At 44.3% G+C, this 16,237-nt stretch overlaps 69 non-coding genes across 69 annotated transcripts; all 69 read left to right on the forward strand.

Moving 5' to 3' along the window:
- The first annotated feature begins 24 nt into the window (after positions 1 to 24).
- On the forward strand, positions 25 to 143 carry LOC144398241 (5S ribosomal RNA). The gene has a single exon (XR_013460388.1). It is a non-coding gene; the product is annotated as a 5S ribosomal RNA (ribosomal RNA).
- A 116-nt stretch (positions 144 to 259) lies between these two features.
- LOC144400917 (5S ribosomal RNA) lies at positions 260 to 378 on the forward strand. The gene has a single exon (XR_013462852.1). It is a non-coding gene; the product is annotated as a 5S ribosomal RNA (ribosomal RNA).
- A 116-nt stretch (positions 379 to 494) lies between these two features.
- Positions 495 to 613, forward strand: LOC144398875 (5S ribosomal RNA). The gene has a single exon (XR_013461022.1). It is a non-coding gene; the product is annotated as a 5S ribosomal RNA (ribosomal RNA).
- A 116-nt stretch (positions 614 to 729) lies between these two features.
- Positions 730 to 848, forward strand: LOC144398971 (5S ribosomal RNA). The gene has a single exon (XR_013461117.1). It is a non-coding gene; the product is annotated as a 5S ribosomal RNA (ribosomal RNA).
- A 117-nt stretch (positions 849 to 965) lies between these two features.
- Positions 966 to 1,084, forward strand: LOC144400918 (5S ribosomal RNA). Its single transcript, XR_013462853.1, has one exon. It is a non-coding gene; the product is annotated as a 5S ribosomal RNA (ribosomal RNA).
- A 117-nt stretch (positions 1,085 to 1,201) lies between these two features.
- LOC144399413 (5S ribosomal RNA) lies at positions 1,202 to 1,320 on the forward strand. The gene has a single exon (XR_013461558.1). It is a non-coding gene; the product is annotated as a 5S ribosomal RNA (ribosomal RNA).
- Positions 1,321 to 1,437: 117 nt separating this feature from the next.
- On the forward strand, positions 1,438 to 1,556 carry LOC144400919 (5S ribosomal RNA). Its single transcript, XR_013462854.1, has one exon. It is a non-coding gene; the product is annotated as a 5S ribosomal RNA (ribosomal RNA).
- Positions 1,557 to 1,672: 116 nt separating this feature from the next.
- LOC144398876 (5S ribosomal RNA) lies at positions 1,673 to 1,791 on the forward strand. The gene has a single exon (XR_013461023.1). It is a non-coding gene; the product is annotated as a 5S ribosomal RNA (ribosomal RNA).
- Positions 1,792 to 1,908: 117 nt separating this feature from the next.
- LOC144400920 (5S ribosomal RNA) lies at positions 1,909 to 2,027 on the forward strand. Its single transcript, XR_013462855.1, has one exon. It is a non-coding gene; the product is annotated as a 5S ribosomal RNA (ribosomal RNA).
- A 116-nt stretch (positions 2,028 to 2,143) lies between these two features.
- Positions 2,144 to 2,262, forward strand: LOC144398877 (5S ribosomal RNA). Its single transcript, XR_013461024.1, has one exon. It is a non-coding gene; the product is annotated as a 5S ribosomal RNA (ribosomal RNA).
- A 116-nt stretch (positions 2,263 to 2,378) lies between these two features.
- Positions 2,379 to 2,497, forward strand: LOC144400921 (5S ribosomal RNA). Its single transcript, XR_013462856.1, has one exon. It is a non-coding gene; the product is annotated as a 5S ribosomal RNA (ribosomal RNA).
- Positions 2,498 to 2,614: 117 nt separating this feature from the next.
- LOC144400922 (5S ribosomal RNA) lies at positions 2,615 to 2,733 on the forward strand. Its single transcript, XR_013462857.1, has one exon. It is a non-coding gene; the product is annotated as a 5S ribosomal RNA (ribosomal RNA).
- A 116-nt stretch (positions 2,734 to 2,849) lies between these two features.
- On the forward strand, positions 2,850 to 2,968 carry LOC144400923 (5S ribosomal RNA). The gene has a single exon (XR_013462858.1). It is a non-coding gene; the product is annotated as a 5S ribosomal RNA (ribosomal RNA).
- A 117-nt stretch (positions 2,969 to 3,085) lies between these two features.
- Positions 3,086 to 3,204, forward strand: LOC144400925 (5S ribosomal RNA). The gene has a single exon (XR_013462860.1). It is a non-coding gene; the product is annotated as a 5S ribosomal RNA (ribosomal RNA).
- A 116-nt stretch (positions 3,205 to 3,320) lies between these two features.
- LOC144400926 (5S ribosomal RNA) lies at positions 3,321 to 3,439 on the forward strand. The gene has a single exon (XR_013462861.1). It is a non-coding gene; the product is annotated as a 5S ribosomal RNA (ribosomal RNA).
- A 116-nt stretch (positions 3,440 to 3,555) lies between these two features.
- LOC144398879 (5S ribosomal RNA) lies at positions 3,556 to 3,674 on the forward strand. Its single transcript, XR_013461026.1, has one exon. It is a non-coding gene; the product is annotated as a 5S ribosomal RNA (ribosomal RNA).
- Positions 3,675 to 3,790: 116 nt separating this feature from the next.
- LOC144398973 (5S ribosomal RNA) lies at positions 3,791 to 3,909 on the forward strand. The gene has a single exon (XR_013461118.1). It is a non-coding gene; the product is annotated as a 5S ribosomal RNA (ribosomal RNA).
- A 117-nt stretch (positions 3,910 to 4,026) lies between these two features.
- LOC144400927 (5S ribosomal RNA) lies at positions 4,027 to 4,145 on the forward strand. Its single transcript, XR_013462862.1, has one exon. It is a non-coding gene; the product is annotated as a 5S ribosomal RNA (ribosomal RNA).
- A 117-nt stretch (positions 4,146 to 4,262) lies between these two features.
- On the forward strand, positions 4,263 to 4,381 carry LOC144399414 (5S ribosomal RNA). The gene has a single exon (XR_013461559.1). It is a non-coding gene; the product is annotated as a 5S ribosomal RNA (ribosomal RNA).
- A 117-nt stretch (positions 4,382 to 4,498) lies between these two features.
- LOC144400928 (5S ribosomal RNA) lies at positions 4,499 to 4,617 on the forward strand. The gene has a single exon (XR_013462863.1). It is a non-coding gene; the product is annotated as a 5S ribosomal RNA (ribosomal RNA).
- Positions 4,618 to 4,733: 116 nt separating this feature from the next.
- Positions 4,734 to 4,852, forward strand: LOC144398880 (5S ribosomal RNA). The gene has a single exon (XR_013461027.1). It is a non-coding gene; the product is annotated as a 5S ribosomal RNA (ribosomal RNA).
- Positions 4,853 to 4,969: 117 nt separating this feature from the next.
- On the forward strand, positions 4,970 to 5,088 carry LOC144400929 (5S ribosomal RNA). Its single transcript, XR_013462864.1, has one exon. It is a non-coding gene; the product is annotated as a 5S ribosomal RNA (ribosomal RNA).
- A 116-nt stretch (positions 5,089 to 5,204) lies between these two features.
- LOC144398881 (5S ribosomal RNA) lies at positions 5,205 to 5,323 on the forward strand. Its single transcript, XR_013461028.1, has one exon. It is a non-coding gene; the product is annotated as a 5S ribosomal RNA (ribosomal RNA).
- A 116-nt stretch (positions 5,324 to 5,439) lies between these two features.
- LOC144400930 (5S ribosomal RNA) lies at positions 5,440 to 5,558 on the forward strand. Its single transcript, XR_013462865.1, has one exon. It is a non-coding gene; the product is annotated as a 5S ribosomal RNA (ribosomal RNA).
- A 117-nt stretch (positions 5,559 to 5,675) lies between these two features.
- LOC144400931 (5S ribosomal RNA) lies at positions 5,676 to 5,794 on the forward strand. Its single transcript, XR_013462866.1, has one exon. It is a non-coding gene; the product is annotated as a 5S ribosomal RNA (ribosomal RNA).
- Positions 5,795 to 5,910: 116 nt separating this feature from the next.
- On the forward strand, positions 5,911 to 6,029 carry LOC144400932 (5S ribosomal RNA). The gene has a single exon (XR_013462867.1). It is a non-coding gene; the product is annotated as a 5S ribosomal RNA (ribosomal RNA).
- A 116-nt stretch (positions 6,030 to 6,145) lies between these two features.
- Positions 6,146 to 6,264, forward strand: LOC144400933 (5S ribosomal RNA). Its single transcript, XR_013462868.1, has one exon. It is a non-coding gene; the product is annotated as a 5S ribosomal RNA (ribosomal RNA).
- Positions 6,265 to 6,380: 116 nt separating this feature from the next.
- Positions 6,381 to 6,499, forward strand: LOC144399507 (5S ribosomal RNA). Its single transcript, XR_013461653.1, has one exon. It is a non-coding gene; the product is annotated as a 5S ribosomal RNA (ribosomal RNA).
- A 117-nt stretch (positions 6,500 to 6,616) lies between these two features.
- LOC144397824 (5S ribosomal RNA) lies at positions 6,617 to 6,735 on the forward strand. Its single transcript, XR_013459971.1, has one exon. It is a non-coding gene; the product is annotated as a 5S ribosomal RNA (ribosomal RNA).
- A 116-nt stretch (positions 6,736 to 6,851) lies between these two features.
- LOC144398882 (5S ribosomal RNA) lies at positions 6,852 to 6,970 on the forward strand. Its single transcript, XR_013461029.1, has one exon. It is a non-coding gene; the product is annotated as a 5S ribosomal RNA (ribosomal RNA).
- A 116-nt stretch (positions 6,971 to 7,086) lies between these two features.
- Positions 7,087 to 7,205, forward strand: LOC144398974 (5S ribosomal RNA). The gene has a single exon (XR_013461119.1). It is a non-coding gene; the product is annotated as a 5S ribosomal RNA (ribosomal RNA).
- Positions 7,206 to 7,322: 117 nt separating this feature from the next.
- LOC144400934 (5S ribosomal RNA) lies at positions 7,323 to 7,441 on the forward strand. Its single transcript, XR_013462869.1, has one exon. It is a non-coding gene; the product is annotated as a 5S ribosomal RNA (ribosomal RNA).
- Positions 7,442 to 7,558: 117 nt separating this feature from the next.
- LOC144400936 (5S ribosomal RNA) lies at positions 7,559 to 7,677 on the forward strand. Its single transcript, XR_013462871.1, has one exon. It is a non-coding gene; the product is annotated as a 5S ribosomal RNA (ribosomal RNA).
- Positions 7,678 to 7,794: 117 nt separating this feature from the next.
- On the forward strand, positions 7,795 to 7,913 carry LOC144398883 (5S ribosomal RNA). The gene has a single exon (XR_013461030.1). It is a non-coding gene; the product is annotated as a 5S ribosomal RNA (ribosomal RNA).
- A 116-nt stretch (positions 7,914 to 8,029) lies between these two features.
- On the forward strand, positions 8,030 to 8,148 carry LOC144394362 (5S ribosomal RNA). The gene has a single exon (XR_013457029.1). It is a non-coding gene; the product is annotated as a 5S ribosomal RNA (ribosomal RNA).
- A 117-nt stretch (positions 8,149 to 8,265) lies between these two features.
- On the forward strand, positions 8,266 to 8,384 carry LOC144400937 (5S ribosomal RNA). Its single transcript, XR_013462872.1, has one exon. It is a non-coding gene; the product is annotated as a 5S ribosomal RNA (ribosomal RNA).
- Positions 8,385 to 8,501: 117 nt separating this feature from the next.
- LOC144400938 (5S ribosomal RNA) lies at positions 8,502 to 8,620 on the forward strand. Its single transcript, XR_013462873.1, has one exon. It is a non-coding gene; the product is annotated as a 5S ribosomal RNA (ribosomal RNA).
- Positions 8,621 to 8,736: 116 nt separating this feature from the next.
- LOC144400939 (5S ribosomal RNA) lies at positions 8,737 to 8,855 on the forward strand. The gene has a single exon (XR_013462874.1). It is a non-coding gene; the product is annotated as a 5S ribosomal RNA (ribosomal RNA).
- Positions 8,856 to 8,971: 116 nt separating this feature from the next.
- LOC144400940 (5S ribosomal RNA) lies at positions 8,972 to 9,090 on the forward strand. Its single transcript, XR_013462875.1, has one exon. It is a non-coding gene; the product is annotated as a 5S ribosomal RNA (ribosomal RNA).
- Positions 9,091 to 9,206: 116 nt separating this feature from the next.
- LOC144398884 (5S ribosomal RNA) lies at positions 9,207 to 9,325 on the forward strand. The gene has a single exon (XR_013461031.1). It is a non-coding gene; the product is annotated as a 5S ribosomal RNA (ribosomal RNA).
- Positions 9,326 to 9,441: 116 nt separating this feature from the next.
- LOC144400941 (5S ribosomal RNA) lies at positions 9,442 to 9,560 on the forward strand. The gene has a single exon (XR_013462876.1). It is a non-coding gene; the product is annotated as a 5S ribosomal RNA (ribosomal RNA).
- A 117-nt stretch (positions 9,561 to 9,677) lies between these two features.
- Positions 9,678 to 9,796, forward strand: LOC144400942 (5S ribosomal RNA). The gene has a single exon (XR_013462877.1). It is a non-coding gene; the product is annotated as a 5S ribosomal RNA (ribosomal RNA).
- A 116-nt stretch (positions 9,797 to 9,912) lies between these two features.
- Positions 9,913 to 10,031, forward strand: LOC144397539 (5S ribosomal RNA). Its single transcript, XR_013459685.1, has one exon. It is a non-coding gene; the product is annotated as a 5S ribosomal RNA (ribosomal RNA).
- A 117-nt stretch (positions 10,032 to 10,148) lies between these two features.
- Positions 10,149 to 10,267, forward strand: LOC144400943 (5S ribosomal RNA). Its single transcript, XR_013462878.1, has one exon. It is a non-coding gene; the product is annotated as a 5S ribosomal RNA (ribosomal RNA).
- A 117-nt stretch (positions 10,268 to 10,384) lies between these two features.
- Positions 10,385 to 10,503, forward strand: LOC144398852 (5S ribosomal RNA). The gene has a single exon (XR_013460999.1). It is a non-coding gene; the product is annotated as a 5S ribosomal RNA (ribosomal RNA).
- A 116-nt stretch (positions 10,504 to 10,619) lies between these two features.
- LOC144400944 (5S ribosomal RNA) lies at positions 10,620 to 10,738 on the forward strand. The gene has a single exon (XR_013462879.1). It is a non-coding gene; the product is annotated as a 5S ribosomal RNA (ribosomal RNA).
- Positions 10,739 to 10,855: 117 nt separating this feature from the next.
- LOC144400945 (5S ribosomal RNA) lies at positions 10,856 to 10,974 on the forward strand. Its single transcript, XR_013462880.1, has one exon. It is a non-coding gene; the product is annotated as a 5S ribosomal RNA (ribosomal RNA).
- A 117-nt stretch (positions 10,975 to 11,091) lies between these two features.
- Positions 11,092 to 11,210, forward strand: LOC144400947 (5S ribosomal RNA). Its single transcript, XR_013462882.1, has one exon. It is a non-coding gene; the product is annotated as a 5S ribosomal RNA (ribosomal RNA).
- A 116-nt stretch (positions 11,211 to 11,326) lies between these two features.
- Positions 11,327 to 11,445, forward strand: LOC144400948 (5S ribosomal RNA). The gene has a single exon (XR_013462883.1). It is a non-coding gene; the product is annotated as a 5S ribosomal RNA (ribosomal RNA).
- A 117-nt stretch (positions 11,446 to 11,562) lies between these two features.
- On the forward strand, positions 11,563 to 11,681 carry LOC144398853 (5S ribosomal RNA). Its single transcript, XR_013461000.1, has one exon. It is a non-coding gene; the product is annotated as a 5S ribosomal RNA (ribosomal RNA).
- Positions 11,682 to 11,797: 116 nt separating this feature from the next.
- LOC144400949 (5S ribosomal RNA) lies at positions 11,798 to 11,916 on the forward strand. Its single transcript, XR_013462884.1, has one exon. It is a non-coding gene; the product is annotated as a 5S ribosomal RNA (ribosomal RNA).
- Positions 11,917 to 12,033: 117 nt separating this feature from the next.
- Positions 12,034 to 12,152, forward strand: LOC144400950 (5S ribosomal RNA). The gene has a single exon (XR_013462885.1). It is a non-coding gene; the product is annotated as a 5S ribosomal RNA (ribosomal RNA).
- A 117-nt stretch (positions 12,153 to 12,269) lies between these two features.
- On the forward strand, positions 12,270 to 12,388 carry LOC144400951 (5S ribosomal RNA). The gene has a single exon (XR_013462886.1). It is a non-coding gene; the product is annotated as a 5S ribosomal RNA (ribosomal RNA).
- Positions 12,389 to 12,504: 116 nt separating this feature from the next.
- LOC144398885 (5S ribosomal RNA) lies at positions 12,505 to 12,623 on the forward strand. The gene has a single exon (XR_013461032.1). It is a non-coding gene; the product is annotated as a 5S ribosomal RNA (ribosomal RNA).
- Positions 12,624 to 12,739: 116 nt separating this feature from the next.
- On the forward strand, positions 12,740 to 12,858 carry LOC144398975 (5S ribosomal RNA). The gene has a single exon (XR_013461120.1). It is a non-coding gene; the product is annotated as a 5S ribosomal RNA (ribosomal RNA).
- Positions 12,859 to 12,975: 117 nt separating this feature from the next.
- Positions 12,976 to 13,094, forward strand: LOC144400952 (5S ribosomal RNA). Its single transcript, XR_013462887.1, has one exon. It is a non-coding gene; the product is annotated as a 5S ribosomal RNA (ribosomal RNA).
- Positions 13,095 to 13,210: 116 nt separating this feature from the next.
- Positions 13,211 to 13,329, forward strand: LOC144396942 (5S ribosomal RNA). Its single transcript, XR_013459088.1, has one exon. It is a non-coding gene; the product is annotated as a 5S ribosomal RNA (ribosomal RNA).
- A 117-nt stretch (positions 13,330 to 13,446) lies between these two features.
- Positions 13,447 to 13,565, forward strand: LOC144400953 (5S ribosomal RNA). Its single transcript, XR_013462888.1, has one exon. It is a non-coding gene; the product is annotated as a 5S ribosomal RNA (ribosomal RNA).
- Positions 13,566 to 13,681: 116 nt separating this feature from the next.
- LOC144397540 (5S ribosomal RNA) lies at positions 13,682 to 13,800 on the forward strand. Its single transcript, XR_013459686.1, has one exon. It is a non-coding gene; the product is annotated as a 5S ribosomal RNA (ribosomal RNA).
- A 117-nt stretch (positions 13,801 to 13,917) lies between these two features.
- LOC144398886 (5S ribosomal RNA) lies at positions 13,918 to 14,036 on the forward strand. The gene has a single exon (XR_013461033.1). It is a non-coding gene; the product is annotated as a 5S ribosomal RNA (ribosomal RNA).
- Positions 14,037 to 14,153: 117 nt separating this feature from the next.
- LOC144400954 (5S ribosomal RNA) lies at positions 14,154 to 14,272 on the forward strand. The gene has a single exon (XR_013462889.1). It is a non-coding gene; the product is annotated as a 5S ribosomal RNA (ribosomal RNA).
- A 116-nt stretch (positions 14,273 to 14,388) lies between these two features.
- On the forward strand, positions 14,389 to 14,507 carry LOC144398887 (5S ribosomal RNA). Its single transcript, XR_013461034.1, has one exon. It is a non-coding gene; the product is annotated as a 5S ribosomal RNA (ribosomal RNA).
- Positions 14,508 to 14,623: 116 nt separating this feature from the next.
- LOC144400955 (5S ribosomal RNA) lies at positions 14,624 to 14,742 on the forward strand. The gene has a single exon (XR_013462890.1). It is a non-coding gene; the product is annotated as a 5S ribosomal RNA (ribosomal RNA).
- A 117-nt stretch (positions 14,743 to 14,859) lies between these two features.
- Positions 14,860 to 14,978, forward strand: LOC144400956 (5S ribosomal RNA). Its single transcript, XR_013462891.1, has one exon. It is a non-coding gene; the product is annotated as a 5S ribosomal RNA (ribosomal RNA).
- A 116-nt stretch (positions 14,979 to 15,094) lies between these two features.
- On the forward strand, positions 15,095 to 15,213 carry LOC144397541 (5S ribosomal RNA). Its single transcript, XR_013459687.1, has one exon. It is a non-coding gene; the product is annotated as a 5S ribosomal RNA (ribosomal RNA).
- A 117-nt stretch (positions 15,214 to 15,330) lies between these two features.
- On the forward strand, positions 15,331 to 15,449 carry LOC144398888 (5S ribosomal RNA). Its single transcript, XR_013461035.1, has one exon. It is a non-coding gene; the product is annotated as a 5S ribosomal RNA (ribosomal RNA).
- A 117-nt stretch (positions 15,450 to 15,566) lies between these two features.
- On the forward strand, positions 15,567 to 15,685 carry LOC144398474 (5S ribosomal RNA). The gene has a single exon (XR_013460621.1). It is a non-coding gene; the product is annotated as a 5S ribosomal RNA (ribosomal RNA).
- A 116-nt stretch (positions 15,686 to 15,801) lies between these two features.
- On the forward strand, positions 15,802 to 15,920 carry LOC144398890 (5S ribosomal RNA). The gene has a single exon (XR_013461037.1). It is a non-coding gene; the product is annotated as a 5S ribosomal RNA (ribosomal RNA).
- A 116-nt stretch (positions 15,921 to 16,036) lies between these two features.
- LOC144400958 (5S ribosomal RNA) lies at positions 16,037 to 16,155 on the forward strand. Its single transcript, XR_013462893.1, has one exon. It is a non-coding gene; the product is annotated as a 5S ribosomal RNA (ribosomal RNA).
- The last annotated feature ends 82 nt before the right edge of the window (positions 16,156 to 16,237 follow it).

A 16,237-nucleotide genomic window follows, 5' to 3' on the forward strand; every position in this document is an offset into this window, starting at 1 on the left:
AGATTAGGAAGAGGACATACAGTTGCTTACGGCCATCCCTCTCTGGCTCCGCCTGATCTCGTCTGATCTCAGAAGCTAAGCAGAGTAGGGCCTGGTTAGTACTTGGATGGAAGACCGCCTGGGAATCCCAGGTGCCGTAAGCTTTTTCATTTCTATCTGTAAAAGACACAGAGAAGGCCTTAGAAAGTGACTCCATTTCATTGTCAAAACTACAAAACCTTTGACACGTTTTAAAAGATTAGGAAGAGGACATACAGTTGCTTACGGCCATACCTCTCTGGCTCCGCCTGATCTCGTCTGATCTCAGAAGCTAAGCAGAGTAGGGCCTGGTTAGTACTTGGATGGAAGACCGCCTGGGAATCCCAGGTGCCGTAAGCTTTTTCAATTCTATCTGTAAAAGACACAGAGAAGGCCTTAGAAAGTGACTCCATTTAATTGTCAAAACTACAAAACCTTTGACACATTTTAAAAGATTAGGTAGAGGACATACAGTTGCTTACGGCCATACCTCTCTGGCTCCGCCTGATCTCGTCTGATCTCAGAAGCTAAGCAGAGTAGGGCCTGGTTAGTACTTGGATGGAAGACCGCCTGGGAATCCCATGTGCCGTAAGCTTTTTCAATTCGATCTGTAAAAGACACAGAGAAGGCCTTAGAAAGTGACTCCATTTAATTGTCAAAACTACAAAACCTTTGACACATTTTAAAAGATTAGGTAGAGGACATACAGTTGCTTACGGCCATACCTCTCTGGCTCCGCCTGATCTCGTCTGATCTCAGAAGCTTAGCAGAGTAGGGCCTGGTTAGTACTTGGATGGAAGACCGCCTGGGAATCCCAGGTGCCGTAAGCTTCTTCATTTCTCTCTCTGGAAGAAATTGAGAAGGCATTAGAAAGTGAATCCTTTTTCATTATCAAAACTCCAAAACCTTTGACACATTTTAAAAGATTAGGAAGAGGACATACAGTTGCTTACGGCCATACCTCTCTGGCTCCGCCTGATCTCGTCTGATCTCAGAAGCTAAGCAGAGTAGGGCCTGGTTAGTACTTGGATGGAAGACCGCCTGGGAATCCCAGGTGCCGTAAGCTTTTTCATTTCTCTCTCTGGAAGAAATTGAGAAGGCATTAGAAAGTGAATCCTTTTTCATTATCAAAACTCCAAAACCTTTGACACATTTTAAAAGATTAGGAAGAGGACATACAGTTGCTTACGGCCATACCTCTCTGGCTCCGCCTGATCTCGTCTGATCTCAGAAGCTAAGCAGAGTAGGGCCCGGTTAGTACTTGGATGGAAGACCGCCTGAGAATCCCACGTGCCGTAAGCTTTTTCATTTCTCTCTCTGGAAGAAATTGAGAAGGCATTAGAAAGTGAATCCTTTTTCATTATCAAAACTCCAAAACCTTTGACACATTTTAAAATATTAGGAAGAGGACATACAGTTGCTTACGGCCATACCTCTCTGGCTCCGCCTGATCTCGTCTGATCTCAGAAGCTAAGCAGAGTAGGGCCTGGTTAGTACTTGGATGGAAGACCGCCTGGGAATCCCAGGTGCCGTAAGCTTTTTCATTTCTATCTGTAAAAGACACAGAGAAGGCCTTAGAAAGTGACTCCATTTCATTGTCAAAACTACAAAACCGTTGACACATTTTAAAAGATTAGGTAGAGGACATACAGTTGCTTACGGCCATACCTCTCTGGCTCCGCCTGATCTCGTCTGATCTCAGAAGCTAAGCAGAGTAGGGCCTGGTTAGTACTTGGATGGAAGACCGCCTGGGAATCCCATGTGCCGTAAGCTTTTTCATTTCTCTCTCTGGAAGAAATTGAGAAGGCATTAGAAAGTGAATCCTTTTTCATTATCAAAACTCCAAAACCTTTGACACATTTTAAAATATTAGGAAGAGGACATACAGTTGCTTACGGCCATACCTCTCTGGCTCCGCCTGATCTCGTCTGATCTCAGAAGCTAAGCAGAGTAGGGCCTGGTTAGTACTTGGATGGAAGACCGCCTGGGAATCCCAGGTGCCGTAAGCTTTTTCATTTCTATCTGTAAAAGACACAGAGAAGGCCTTAGAAAGTGACTCCATTTCATTGTCAAAACTACAAAACCTTTGACACATTTTAAAAGATTAGGAAGAGGACATACAGTTGCTTACGGCCATACCTCTCTGGCTCCGCCTGATCTCGTCTGATCTCAGAAGCTAAGCAGAGTAGGGCCTGGTTAGTACTTGGATGGAAGACCGCCTGGGAATCCCATGTGCCGTAAGCTTTTTCAATTCGATCTGTAAAAGACACAGAGAAGGCCTTAGAAAGTGACTCCATTTAATTGTCAAAACTACAAAACCTTTAACACATTTTAAAAGATTAGGTAGAGGACATACATTTGCTTACGGCCATACCTCTCTGGCTCCGCCTGATCTCGTCTGATCTCAGAAGCTAAGCAGAGTAGGGCCTGGTTAGTACTTGGATGGAAGACCGCCTGGGAATCCCAGGTGCCGTAAGCTTCTTCATTTCTCTCTCTGGAAGAAATTGAGAAGGCATTAGAAAGTGAATCCTTTTTCATTATCAAAACTCCAAAACCTTTGACACATTTTAAAAGATTAGGAAGAGGACATACAGTTGCTTACGGCCATACCTCTCTGGCTCCGCCTGATCTCGTCTGATCTCAGAAGCTAAGCAGAGTAGGGCCTGGTTAGTACTTGGATGGAAGACCGCCTGGGAATCCCAGGTGCCGTAAGCTTTTTCATTTCTATCTGTAAAAGACACAGAGAAGGCCTTAGAAAGTGACTCCATTTCATTGTCAAAACTACAAAACCTTTGACACGTTTTAAAAGATTAGGAAGAGGACATACAGTTGCTTACGGCCATACCTCTCTGGCTCCGCCTGATCTCGTCTGATCTCAGAAGCTAAGCAGAGTAGGGCCTGGTTAGTACTTGGATGGAAGACCGCCTGGGAATCCCAGGTGCCGTAAGCTTCTTCATTTCTCTCTCTGGAAGAAATTGAGAAGGCATTAGAAAGTGAATCCTTTTTCATTATCAAAACTCCAAAACCTTTGACACATTTTAAAAGATTAGGAAGAGGACATACAGTTGCTTACGGCCATACCTCTCTGGCTCCGCCTGATCTCGTCTGATCTCAGAAGCTAAGCAGAGTAGGGCCTGGTTAGTACTTGGATGGAAGACCGCCTGGGAATCCCAGGTGCCGTAAGCTTTTTCATTTCTATCTGTAAAAGACACAGAGAAGGCCTTAGAAAGTGACTCCATTTCATTGTCAAAACTACAAAACCTTTGACACGTTTTAAAAGATTAGGAAGAGGACATACAGTTGCTTACGGCCATACCTCTCTGGCTCCGCCTGATCTCGTCTGATCTCAGAAGCTAAGCAGAGTAGGGCCTGGTTAGTACTTGGATGGAAGACCGCCTGGGAATCCCAGGTGCCGTAAGCTTTTTCAATTCTATCTGTAAAAGACACAGAGAAGGCCTTAGAAAGTGACTCCATTTAATTGTCAAAACTACAAAACCTTTGACACATTTTAAAAGATTAGGTAGAGGACATACAGTTGCTTACGGCCATACCTCTCTGGCTCCGCCTGATCTCGTCTGATCTCAGAAGCTAAGCAGAGTAGGGCCTGGTTAGTACTTGGATGGAAGACCGCCTGGGAATCCCATGTGCCGTAAGCTTTTTCAATTCGATCTGTAAAAGACACAGAGAAGGCCTTAGAAAGTGACTCCATTTAATTGTCAAAACTACAAAACCTTTGACACATTTTAAAAGATTAGGTAGAGGACATAAAGTTGCTTACGGCCATACCTCTCTGGCTCCGCCTGATCTCGTCTGATCTCAGAAGCTTAGCAGAGTAGGGCCTGGTTAGTACTTGGATGGAAGACCGCCTGGGAATCCCAGGTGCCGTAAGCTTCTTCATTTCTCTCTCTGGAAGAAATTGAGAAGGCATTAGAAAGTGAATCCTTTTTCATTATCAAAACTCCAAAACCTTTGACACATTTTAAAAGATTAGGAAGAGGACATACAGTTGCTTACGGCCATACCTCTCTGGCTCCGCCTGATCTCGTCTGATCTCAGAAGCTAAGCAGAGTAGGGCCTGGTTAGTACTTGGATGGAAGACCGCCTGGGAATCCCAGGTGCCGTAAGCTTTTTCATTTCTCTCTCTGGAAGAAATTGAGAAGGCATTAGAAAGTGAATCCTTTTTCATTATCAAAACTCCAAAACCTTTGACACATTTTAAAAGATTAGGAAGAGGACATACAGTTGCTTACGGCCATACCTCTCTGGCTCCGCCTGATCTCGTCTGATCTCAGAAGCTAAGCAGAGTAGGGCCCGGTTAGTACTTGGATGGAAGACCGCCTGAGAATCCCACGTGCCGTAAGCTTTTTCATTTCTCTCTCTGGAAGAAATTGAGAAGGCATTAGAAAGTGAATCCTTTTTCATTATCAAAACTCCAAAACCTTTGACACATTTTAAAATATTAGGAAGAGGACATACAGTTGCTTACGGCCATACCTCTCTGGCTCCGCCTGATCTCGTCTGATCTCAGAAGCTAAGCAGAGTAGGGCCTGGTTAGTACTTGGATGGAAGACCGCCTGGGAATCCCAGGTGCCGTAAGCTTTTTCATTTCTATCTGTAAAAGACACAGAGAAGGCCTTAGAAAGTGACTCCATTTCATTGTCAAAACTACAAAACCGTTGACACATTTTAAAAGATTAGGTAGAGGACATACAGTTGCTTACGGCCATACCTCTCTGGCTCCGCCTGATCTCGTCTGATCTCAGAAGCTAAGCAGAGTAGGGCCTGGTTAGTACTTGGATGGAAGACCGCCTGGGAATCCCATGTGCCGTAAGCTTTTTCATTTCTCTCTCTGGAAGAAATTGAGAAGGCATTAGAAAGTGAATCCTTTTTCATTATCAAAACTCCAAAACCTTTGACACATTTTAAAATATTAGGAAGAGGACATACAGTTGCTTACGGCCATACCTCTCTGGCTCCGCCTGATCTCGTCTGATCTCAGAAGCTAAGCAGAGTAGGGCCTGGTTAGTACTTGGATGGAAGACCGCCTGGGAATCCCAGGTGCCGTAAGCTTTTTCATTTCTATCTGTAAAAGACACAGAGAAGGCCTTAGAAAGTGACTCCATTTCATTGTCAAAACTAAAAAACCTTTGACACATTTTAAAAGATTAGGAAGAGGACATACAGTTGCTTACGGCCATACCTCTCTGGCTCCGCCTGATCTCGTCTGATCTCAGAAGCTAAGCAGAGTAGGGCCTGGTTAGTACTTGGATGGAAGACCGCCTGGGAATCCCATGTGCCGTAAGCTTTTTCAATTCGATCTGTAAAAGACACAGAGAAGGCCTTAGAAAGTGACTCCATTTAATTGTCAAAACTACAAAACCTTTAACACATTTTAAAAGATTAGGTAGAGGACATACATTTGCTTACGGCCATACCTCTCTGGCTCCGCCTGATCTCGTCTGATCTCAGAAGCTAAGCAGAGTAGGGCCTGGTTAGTACTTGGATGGAAGACCGCCTGGGAATCCCAGGTGCCGTAAGCTTCTTCATTTCTCTCTCTGGAAGAAATTGAGAAGGCATTAGAAAGTGAATCCTTTTTCATTATCAAAACTCCAAAACCTTTGACACATTTTAAAAGATTAGGAAGAGGACATACAGTTGCTTACGGCCATACCTCTCTGGCTCCGCCTGATCTCGTCTGATCTCAGAAGCTAAGCAGAGTAGGGCCTGGTTAGTACTTGGATGGAAGACCGCCTGGGAATCCCAGGTGCCGTAAGCTTTTTCATTTCTATCTGTAAAAGACACAGAGAAGGCCTTAGAAAGTGACTCCATTTCATTGTCAAAACTACAAAACCTTTGACACGTTTTAAAAGATTAGGAAGAGGACATACAGTTGCTTACGGCCATACCTCTCTGGCTCCGCCTGATCTCGTCTGATCTCAGAAGCTAAGCAGAGTAGGGCCTGGTTAGTACTTGGATGGAAGACCGCCTGGGAATCCCAGGTGCCGTAAGCTTTTTCATTTCTATCTGTAAAAGACACAGAGAAGGCCTTAGAAAGTGACTCCATTTCATTGTCAAAACTACAAAACCTTTGACACGTTTTAAAAGATTAGGAAGAGGACATACAGTTGCTTACGGCCATACCTCTCTGGCTCCGCCTGATCTCGTCTGATCTCAGAAGCTAAGCAGAGTAGGGCCTGGTTAGTACTTGGATGGAAGACCGCCTGGGAATCCCAGGTGCCGTAAGCTTTTTCATTTCTATCTGTAAAAGACACAGAGAAGGCCTTAGAAAGTGACTCCATCTAATTGTCAAAACTACAAAACCTTTGACACATTTTAAAAAATTAGGTAGAGGACATACAGTTGCTTACGGCCATACCTCTCTGGCTCCGCCTGATGTCGTCTGATCTCAGAAGCTAAGCAGAGTAGGGCCTGGTTAGTACTTGGATGGAAGACCGCCTGGGAATCCCAGGTGCCGTAAGCTTTTTCATTTCTCTCTCTGGAAGAAATTGAGAAGGCATTAGAAAGTGAATCCTTTTTCATTATCAAAACTCCAAAACCTTTGACACATTTTAAAATATTAGGAAGAGGACATACAGTTACTTACGGCCATACCTCTCTGGCTCCGCCTGATCTCGTCTGATCTCAGAAGCTAAGCAGAGTAGGGCCTGGTTAGTACTTGGATGGAAGACCGCCTGGGAATCCCAGGTGCCGTAAGCTTTTTCAATTCTATCTGTAAAAGACACAGAGAAGGCCTTAGAAAGTGACTCCATTTAATTGTCAAAACTACAAAACCTTTGACACATTTTAAAAGATTAGGTAGAGGACATACAGTTGCTTACGGCCATACCTCTCTGGCTCCGCCTGATCTCGTCTGATCTCAGAAGCTAAGCAGAGTAGGGCCTGGTTAGTACTTGGATGGAAGACCGCCTGGGAATCCCATGTGCCGTAAGCTTTTTCAATTCGATCTGTAAAAGACACAGAGAAGGCCTTAGAAAGTGACTCCATTTAATTGTCAAAACTACAAAACCTTTGACACATTTTAAAAGATTAGGTAGAGGACATACAGTTGCTTACGGCCATACCTCTCTGGCTCCGCCTGATCTCGTCTGATCTCAGAAGCTTAGCAGAGTAGGGCCTGGTTAGTACTTGGATGGAAGACCGCCTGGGAATCCCAGGTGCCGTAAGCTTCTTCATTTCTCTCTCTGGAAGAAATTGAGAAGGCATTAGAAAGTGAATCCTTTTTCATTATCAAAACTCCAAAACCTTTGACACATTTTAAAAGATTAGGAAGAGGACATACAGTTGCTTACGGCCATACCTCTCTGGCTCCGCCTGATCTCGTCTGATCTCAGAAGCTAAGCAGAGTAGGGCCTGGTTAGTACTTGGATGGAAGACCGCCTGGGAATCCCAGGTGCCGTAAGCTTTTTCATTTCTCTCTCTGGAAGAAATTGAGAAGGCATTAGAAAGTGAATCCTTTTTCATTATCAAAACTCCAAAACCTTTGACACATTTTAAAATATTAGGAAGAGGACATACAGTTGCTTACGGCCATACCTCTCTGGCTCCGCCTGATCTCGTCTGATCTCAGAAGCTAAGCAGAGTAGGGCCTGGTTAGTACTTGGATGGAAGACCGCCTGGGAATCCCAGGTGCCGTAAGCTTTTTCATTTCTCTCTCTGGAAGAAATTGAGAAGGCATTAGAAAGTGAATCCTTTTTCATTATCAAAACTCCAAAACCTTTGACACATTTTAAAAGATTAGGAAGAGGACATACAGTTGCTTACGGCCATACCTCTCTGGCTCCGCCTGATCTCGTCTGATCTCAGAAGCTAAGCAGAGTAGGGCCTGGTTAGTACTTGGATGGAAGACCGCCTGGGAATCCCATGTGCCGTAAGCTTTTTCAATTCGATCTGTAAAAGACACAGAGAAGGCCTTAGAAAGTGACTCCATTTAATTGTCAAAACTACAAAACCTTTGACACATTTTAAAAGATTAGGTAGAGGAGATACAGTTGCTTACGGCCATACCTCTCTGGCTCCGCCTGATCTCGTCTGATCTCAGAAGCTAAGCAGAGTAGGGCCTGGTTAGTACTTGGATGGAAGACCGCCTGGGAATCCCAGGTGCTGTAAGCTTCTTCATTTCTCTCTCTGGAAGAAATTGAGAAGGCATTAGAAAGTGAATCCTTTTTCATTATCAAAACTCCAAAACCTTTGACACATTTTAAAAGATTAGGAAGAGGACATACAGTTGCTTACGGCCATACCTCTCTGGCTCCGCCTGATCTCGTCTGATCTCAGAAGCTAAGCAGAGTAGGGCCTGGTTAGTACTTGGATGGAAGACCGCCTGGGAATCCCAGGTGCCGTAAGCTTTTTCATTTCTCTCTCTGGAAGAAATCGAGAAGGCATTAGAAAGTGACTCCTTTTTCATTATCAAAACTCCAAAACCTTTGACACATTTTAAAAGATTAGGAAGAGGACATACAGTTGCTTACGGCCATACCTCTCTGGCTCCGCCTGATCTCGTCTGATCTCAGAAGCTAAGCAGAGTAGGGCCTGGTTAGTACTTGGATGGAAGACCGCCTGGGAATCCCAGGTGCCGTAAGCTTTTTCATTTCTATCTGTAAAAGACACAGAGAAGGCCTTAGAAAGTGACTCCATTTCATTGTCAAAACTACAAAACCTTTGACACGTTTTAAAAGATTAAGAAGAGGACATACAGTTGCTTACGGCCATACCTCTCTGGCTCCGCCTGATCTCGTCTGATCTCAGAAGCTAAGCAGAGTAGGGCCTGGTTAGTACTTGGATGGAAGACCGCCTGGGAATCCCAGGTGCCGTAAGCTTTTTCAATTCTATTTGTAAAAGACACAGAGAAGGCCTTAGAAAGTGACTCCATTTAATTGTCAAAACTACAAAACCTTTGACACATTTTAAAAGATTAGGTAGAGGACATACAGTTGCTTACGGCCATACCTCTCTGGCTCCGCCTGATCTCGTCTGATCTCAGAAGCTAAGCAGAGTAGGGCCTGGTTAGTACTTGGATGGAAGACCGCCTGGGAATCCCAGGTGCCGTAAGCTTTTTCATTTCTATCTGTAAAAGACACAGAGAAGGCCTTAGAAAGTGACTCCATTTCATTGTCAAAACTACAAAACCTTTGACACATTTTAAAATATTAGGAAGAGGACATACAGTTGCTTACGGCCATACCTCTCTGGCTCCGCCTGATCTCGTCTGATCTCAGAAGCTAAGCAGAGTAGGGCCTGGTTAGTACTTGGATGGAAGACCGCCTGGGAATCCCATGTGCCGTAAGCTTTTTCAATTCGATCTGTAAAAGACACAGAGAAGGCCTTAGAAAGTGACTCCATTTAATTGTCAAAACTACAAAACCTTTGACACATTTTAAAAGATTAGGTAGAGGACATACAGTTGCTTACGGCCATACCTCTCTGGCTCCGCCTGATCTCGTCTGATCTCAGAAGCTAAGCAGAGTAGGGCCTGGTTAGTACTTGGATGGAAGACCGCCTGGGAATCCCAGGTGCCGTAAGCTTCTTCATTTCTCTCTCTGGAAGAAATTGAGAAGGCATTAGAAAGTGAATCCTTTTTCATTATCAAAACTCCAAAACCTTTGACACATTTTAAAATATTAGGAAGAGGACATACAGTTGCTTACGGCCATACCTCTCTGGCTCCGCCTGATCTCGTCTGATCTCAGAAGCTAAGCAGAGTAGGGCCTGGTTAGTACTTGGATGGAAGACCGCCTGGGAATCCCAGGTGCCGTAAGCTTTTTCATTTCTATCTGTAAAAGACACAGAGAAGGCCTTAGAAAGTGACTCCATTTCATTGTCAAAACTACAAAACCGTTGACACATTTTAAAAGATTAGGTAGAGGAAATACAGTTGCTAACGGCCATACCTCTCTGGCTCCGCCTGATCTCGTCTGATCTCAGAAGCTAAGCAGAGTAGGGCCTGGTTAGTACTTGGATGGAAGACCGCCTGGGAATCCCAGGTGCCGTAAGCTTTTTCATTTCTCTCTCTGGAAGAAATTGAGAAGGCATTAGAAAGTGAATCCTTTTTCATTATCAAAACTCCAAAACCTTTGACACATTTTAAAAGATTAGGAAGAGGACATACAGTTGCTTACGGCCATACCTCTCTGGCTCCGCCTGATCTCGTCTGATCTCAGAAGCTAAGCAGAGTAGGGCCTGGTTAGTACTTGGATGGAAGACCGCCTGGGAATCCCAGGTGCCGTAAGCTTTTTCATTTCTCTCTCTGGAAGAAATTGAGAAGGCATTAGAAAGTGAATCCTTTTTCATTATCAAAACTCCAAAACCTTTGACACATTTTAAAAGATTAGGAAGAGGACATACAGTTGCTTACGGCCATACCTCTCTGGCTTCGCCTGATCTCGTCTGATCTCAGAAGCTAAGCAGAGTAGGGCCTGGTTAGTACTTGGATGGAAGACCGCCTGGGAATCCCATGTGCCGTAAGCTTTTTCAATTCGATCTGTAAAAGACACAGAGAAGGCCTTAGAAAGTGACTCCATTTAATTGTCAAAACTACAAAACCTTTGACACATTTTAAAAGATTAGGTAGAGGAGATACAGTTGCTTACGGCCATACCTCTCTGGCTCCGCCTGATCTCGTCTGATCTCAGAAGCTAAGCAGAGTAGGGCCTGGTTAGTACTTGGATGGAAGACCGCCTGGGAATCCCAGGTGCCGTAAGCTTCTTCATTTCTCTCTCTGGAAGAAATTGAGAAGGCATTAGAAAGTGAATCCTTTTTCATTATCAAAACTCCAAAACCTTTGACACATTTTAAAAGATTAGGAAGAGGACATACAGTTGCTTACGGCCATACCTCTCTGGCTCCGCCTGATCTCGTCTGATCTCAGAAGCTAAGCAGAGTAGGGCCTGGTTAGTACTTGGATGGAAGACCGCCTGGGAATCCCAGGTGCCGTAAGCTTTTTCATTTCTCTCTCTGGAAGAAATCGAGAAGGCATTAGAAAGTGACTCCTTTTTCATTATCAAAACTCCAAAACCTTTGACACATTTTAAAAGATTAGGAAGAGGACATACAGTTGCTTACGGCCATACCTCTCTGGCTCCGCCTGATCTCGTCTGATCTCAGAAGCTAAGCAGAGTAGGGCCTGGTTAGTACTTGGATGGAAGACCGCCTGGGAATCCCAGGTGCCGTAAGCTTTTTCATTTCTATCTGTAAAAGACACAGAGAAGGCCTTAGAAAGTGACTCCATTTCATTGTCAAAACTACAAAACCTTTGACACGTTTTAAAAGATTAAGAAGAGGACATACAGTTGCTTACGGCCATACCTCTCTGGCTCCGCCTGATCTCGTCTGATCTCAGAAGCTAAGCAGAGTAGGGCCTGGTTAGTACTTGGATGGAAGACCGCCTGGGAATCCCAGGTGCCGTAAGCTTTTTCATTTCTCTCTCTGGAAGAAATTGAGAAGGCATTAGAAAGTGAATCCTTTTTCATTATCAAAACTCCAAAACCTTTGACACATTTTAAAAGATTAGGAAGAGGACATACAGTTGCTTACGGCCATACCTCTCTGGCTTCGCCTGATCTCGTCTGATCTCAGAAGCTAAGCAGAGTAGGGCCTGGTTAGTACTTGGATGGAAGACCGCCTGGGAATCCCATGTGCCGTAAGCTTTTTCAATTCGATCTGTAAAAGACACAGAGAAGGCCTTAGAAAGTGACTCCATTTAATTGTCAAAACTACAAAACCTTTGACACATTTTAAAAGATTAGGTAGAGGAGATACAGTTGCTTACGGCCATACCTCTCTGGCTCCGCCTGATCTCGTCTGATCTCAGAAGCTAAGCAGAGTAGGGCCTGGTTAGTACTTGGATGGAAGACCGCCTGGGAATCCCAGGTGCCGTAAGCTTCTTCATTTCTCTCTCTGGAAGAAATTGAGAAGGCATTAGAAAGTGAATCCTTTTTCATTATCAAAACTCCAAAACCTTTGACACATTTTAAAAGATTAGGAAGAGGACATACAGTTGCTTACGGCCATACCTCTCTGGCTCCGCCTGATCTCGTCTGATCTCAGAAGCTAAGCAGAGTAGGGCCTGGTTAGTACTTGGATGGAAGACCGCCTGGGAATCCCAGGTGCCGTAAGCTTTTTCATTTCTCTCTCTGGAAGAAATCGAGAAGGCATTAGAAAGTGACTCCTTTTTCATTATCAAAACTCCAAAACCTTTGACACATTTTAAAAGATTAGGAAGAGGACATACAGTTGCTTACGGCCATACCTCTCTGGCTCCGCCTGATCTCGTCTGATCTCAGAAGCTAAGCAGAGTAGGGCCTGGTTAGTACTTGGATGGAAGACCGCCTGGGAATCCCAGGTGCCGTAAGCTTTTTCATTTCTATCTGTAAAAGACACAGAGAAGGCCTTAGAAAGTGACTCCATTTCATTGTCAAAACTACAAAACCTTTGACACGTTTTAAAAGATTAAGAAGAGGACATACAGTTGCTTACGGCCATACCTCTCTGGCTCCGCCTGATCTCGTCTGATCTCAGAAGCTAAGCAGAGTAGGGCCTGGTTAGTACTTGGATGGAAGACCGCCTGGGAATCCCATGTGCCGTAAGCTTTTTCAATTCGATCTGTAAAAGACACAGAGAAGGCCTTAGAAAGTGACTCCATTTAATTGTCAAAACTACAAAACCTTTGACACATTTTAAAAGATTAGGTAGAGGACATACAGTTGCTTACGGCCATACCTCTCTGGCTCCGCCTGATCTCGTCTGATCTCAGAAGCTTAGCAGAGTAGGGCCTGGTTAGTACTTGGATGGAAGACCGCCTGGGAATCCCAGGTGCCGTAAGCTTCTTCATTTCTCTCTCTGGAAGAAATTGAGAAGGCATTAGAAAGTGACTCCTTTTTCATTATCAAAACTCCAAAACCTTTGACACATTTTAAAAGATTAGGAAGAGGACATACAGTTGCTTACGGCCATACCTCTCTGGCTCCGCCTGATCTCGTCTGATCTCAGAAGCTAAGCAGAGTAGGGCCTGGTTAGTACTTGGATGGAAGACCGCCTGGGAATCCCAGGTGCCGTAAGCTTTTTCAATTCTATCTGTAAAAGACACAGAGAAGGCCTTAGAAAGTGACTCCATTTAATTGTCAAAACTACAAAACCTTTGACACATTTTAAAAGATTAGGAAGAGGACATACAGTTGCTTACGGCCATACCTCTCTGGCTCCGCCTGATCTCGTCTGATCTCAGAAGCTAAGCAGAGTAGGGCCTGGTTAGTACTTGGATGGAAGACCGCCTGAGAATCCCAGGTGCCGTAAGCTTTTTCATTTCTCTCTCTGGAAGAAATTGAGAAGGCATTAGAAAGTGAATCCTTTTTCATTATCAAAACTCCAAAACCTTTGACACATTTTAAAATATTAGGAAGAGGACATACAGTTGCTTACGGCCATACCTCTCTGGCTCCGCCTGATCTCGTCTGATCTCAGAAGCTAAGCAGAGTAGGGCCTGGTTAGTACTTGGATGGAAGACCGCCTGGGAATCCCAGGTGCCGTAAGCTTTTTCATTTCTATCTGTAAAAGACACAGAGAAGGCCTTAGAAAGTGACTCCATTTCATTGTCAAAACTACAAAACCGTTGACACATTTTAAAAGATTAGGTAGAGGACATACAGTTGCTAACGGCCATACCTCTCTGGCTCCGCCTGATCTCGTCTGATCTCAGAAGCTAAGCAGAGTAGGGCCTGGTTAGTACTTGGATGGAAGACCGCCTGGGAATCCCAGGTGCCGTAAGCTTTTTCATTTCTCTCTCTGGAAGAAATTGAGAAGGCATTAGAAAGTGAATCCTTTTTCATTATCAAAACTCCAAAACCTTTGACACATTTTAAAAGATTAGGAAGAGGACATACAGTTGCTTACGGCCATACCTCTCTGGCTCCGCCTGATCTCGTCTGATCTCAGAAGCTAAGCAGAGTAGGGCCTGGTTAGTACTTGGATGGAAGACCGCCTGGGAATCCCATGTGCCGTAAGCTTTTTCATTTCTCTCTCTGGAAGAAATTGAGAAGGCATTAGAAAGTGAATCCTTTTTCATTATCAAAACTCCAAAACCTTTGACACATTTTAAAATATTAGGAAGAGGACATACAGTTGCTTACGGCCATACCTCTCTGGCTCCGCCTGATCTCGTCTGATCTCAGAAGCTAAGCAGAGTAGGGCCTGGTTAGTACTTGGATGGAAGACCGCCTGGGAATCCCAGGTGCCGTAAGCTTTTTCATTTCTATCTGTAAAAGACACAGAGAAGGCCTTAGAAAGTGACTCCATTTCATTGTCAAAACTACAAAACCTTTGACACATTTTAAAAGATTAGGAAGAGGACATACAGTTGCTTACGGCCATACCTCTCTGGCTCCGCCTGATCTCGTCTGATCTCAGAAGCTAAGCAGAGTAGGGCCTGGTTAGTACTTGGATGGAAGACCGCCTGGGAATCCCATGTGCCGTAAGCTTTTTCAATTCGATCTGTAAAAGACACAGAGAAGGCCTTAGAAAGTGACTCCATTTAATTGTCAAAACTACAAAACCTTTGACACATTTTAAAAGATTAGGTAGAGGACATACAGTTGCTTACGGCCATACCTCTCTGGCTCCGCCTGATCTCGTCTGATCTCAGAAGCTAAGCAGAGTAGGGCCTGGTTAGTACTTGGATGGAAGACCGCCTGGGAATCCCAGGTGCCGTAAGCTTCTTCATTTCTCTCTCTGGAAGAAATTGAGAAGGCATTAGAAAGTGAATCCTTTTTCATTATCAAAACTCCAAAACCTTTGACACATTTTAAAATATTAGGAAGAGGACATACAGTTGCTTACGGCCATACCTCTCTGGCTCCGCCTGATCTCGTCTGATCTCAGAAGCTAAGCAGAGTAGGGCCTGGTTAGTACTTGGATGGAAGACCGCCTGGGAATCCCAGGTGCCGTAAGCTTTTTCATTTCTATCTGTAAAAGACACAGAGAAGGCCTTAGAAAGTGACTCCATTTCATTGTCAAAACTACAAAACCGTTGACACATTTTAAAAGATTAGGTAGAGGACATACAGTTGCTAACGGCCATACCTCTCTGGCTCCGCCTGATCTCGTCTGATCTCAGAAGCTAAGCAGAGTAGGGCCTGGTTAGTACTTGGATGGAAGACCGCCTGGGAATCCCAGGTGCCGTAAGCTTTTTCATTTCTCTCTCTGGAAGAAATTGAGAAGGCATTAGAAAGTGAATCCTTTTTCATTATCAAAACTCCAAAACCTTTGACACATTTTAAAAGATTAGGAAGAGGACATACAGTTGCTTACGGCCATACCTCTCTGGCTCCGCCTGATCTCGTCTGATCTCAGAAGCTAAGCAGAGTAGGGCCTGGTTAGTACTTGGATGGAAGACCGCCTGGGAATCCCATGTGCCGTAAGCTTTTTCATTTCTCTCTCTGGAAGAAATTGAGAAGGCATTAGAAAGTGAATCCTTTTTCATTATCAAAACTCCAAAACCTTTGACACATTTTAAAATATTAGGAAGAGGACATACAGTTGCTTACGGCCATACCTCTCTGGCTCCGCCTGATCTCGTCTGATCTCAGAAGCTAAGCAGAGTAGGGCCTAGTTAGTACTTGGATGGAAGACCGCCTGGGAATCCCAGGTGCCGTAAGCTTTTTCATTTCTATCTGTAAAAGACACAGAGAAGGCCTTAGAAAGTGACTCCATTTCATTGTCAAAACTACAAAACCTTTGACACATTTTAAAAGATTAGGAAGAGGACATACAGTTGCTTACGGCCATACCTCTCTGGCTCCGCCTGATCTCGTCTGATCTCAGAAGCTAAGCAGAGTAGGGCCTGGTTAGTACTTGGATGGAAGACCGCCTGGGAATCCCATGTGCCGTAAGCTTTTTCAATTCGATCTGTAAAAGACACAGAGAAGGCCTTAGAAAGTGACTCCATTTAATTGTCAAAACTACAAAACCTTTGACACATTTTAAAAGATTAGGTAGAGGACATACAGTTGCTTACGGCCATACCTCTCTGGCTCCGCCTGATCTCGTCTGATCTCAGAAGCTAAGCAGAGTAGGGCCTGGTTAGTACTTGGATGGAAGACCGCCTGGGAATCCCAGGTGCCGTAAGCTTCTTCATTTCTCTCTCTGGAAGAAATTGAGAAGGCATTAGAAAGTGAATCCTTTTTCATTATCAAAACTCCAAAACCTTTGA

This window comes from Gasterosteus aculeatus, chromosome 2 (assembly GCF_964276395.1).
Source record: "Gasterosteus aculeatus chromosome 2, fGasAcu3.hap1.1, whole genome shotgun sequence".
Taxonomy (NCBI): Eukaryota; Metazoa; Chordata; class Actinopteri; order Perciformes; family Gasterosteidae; genus Gasterosteus; species Gasterosteus aculeatus.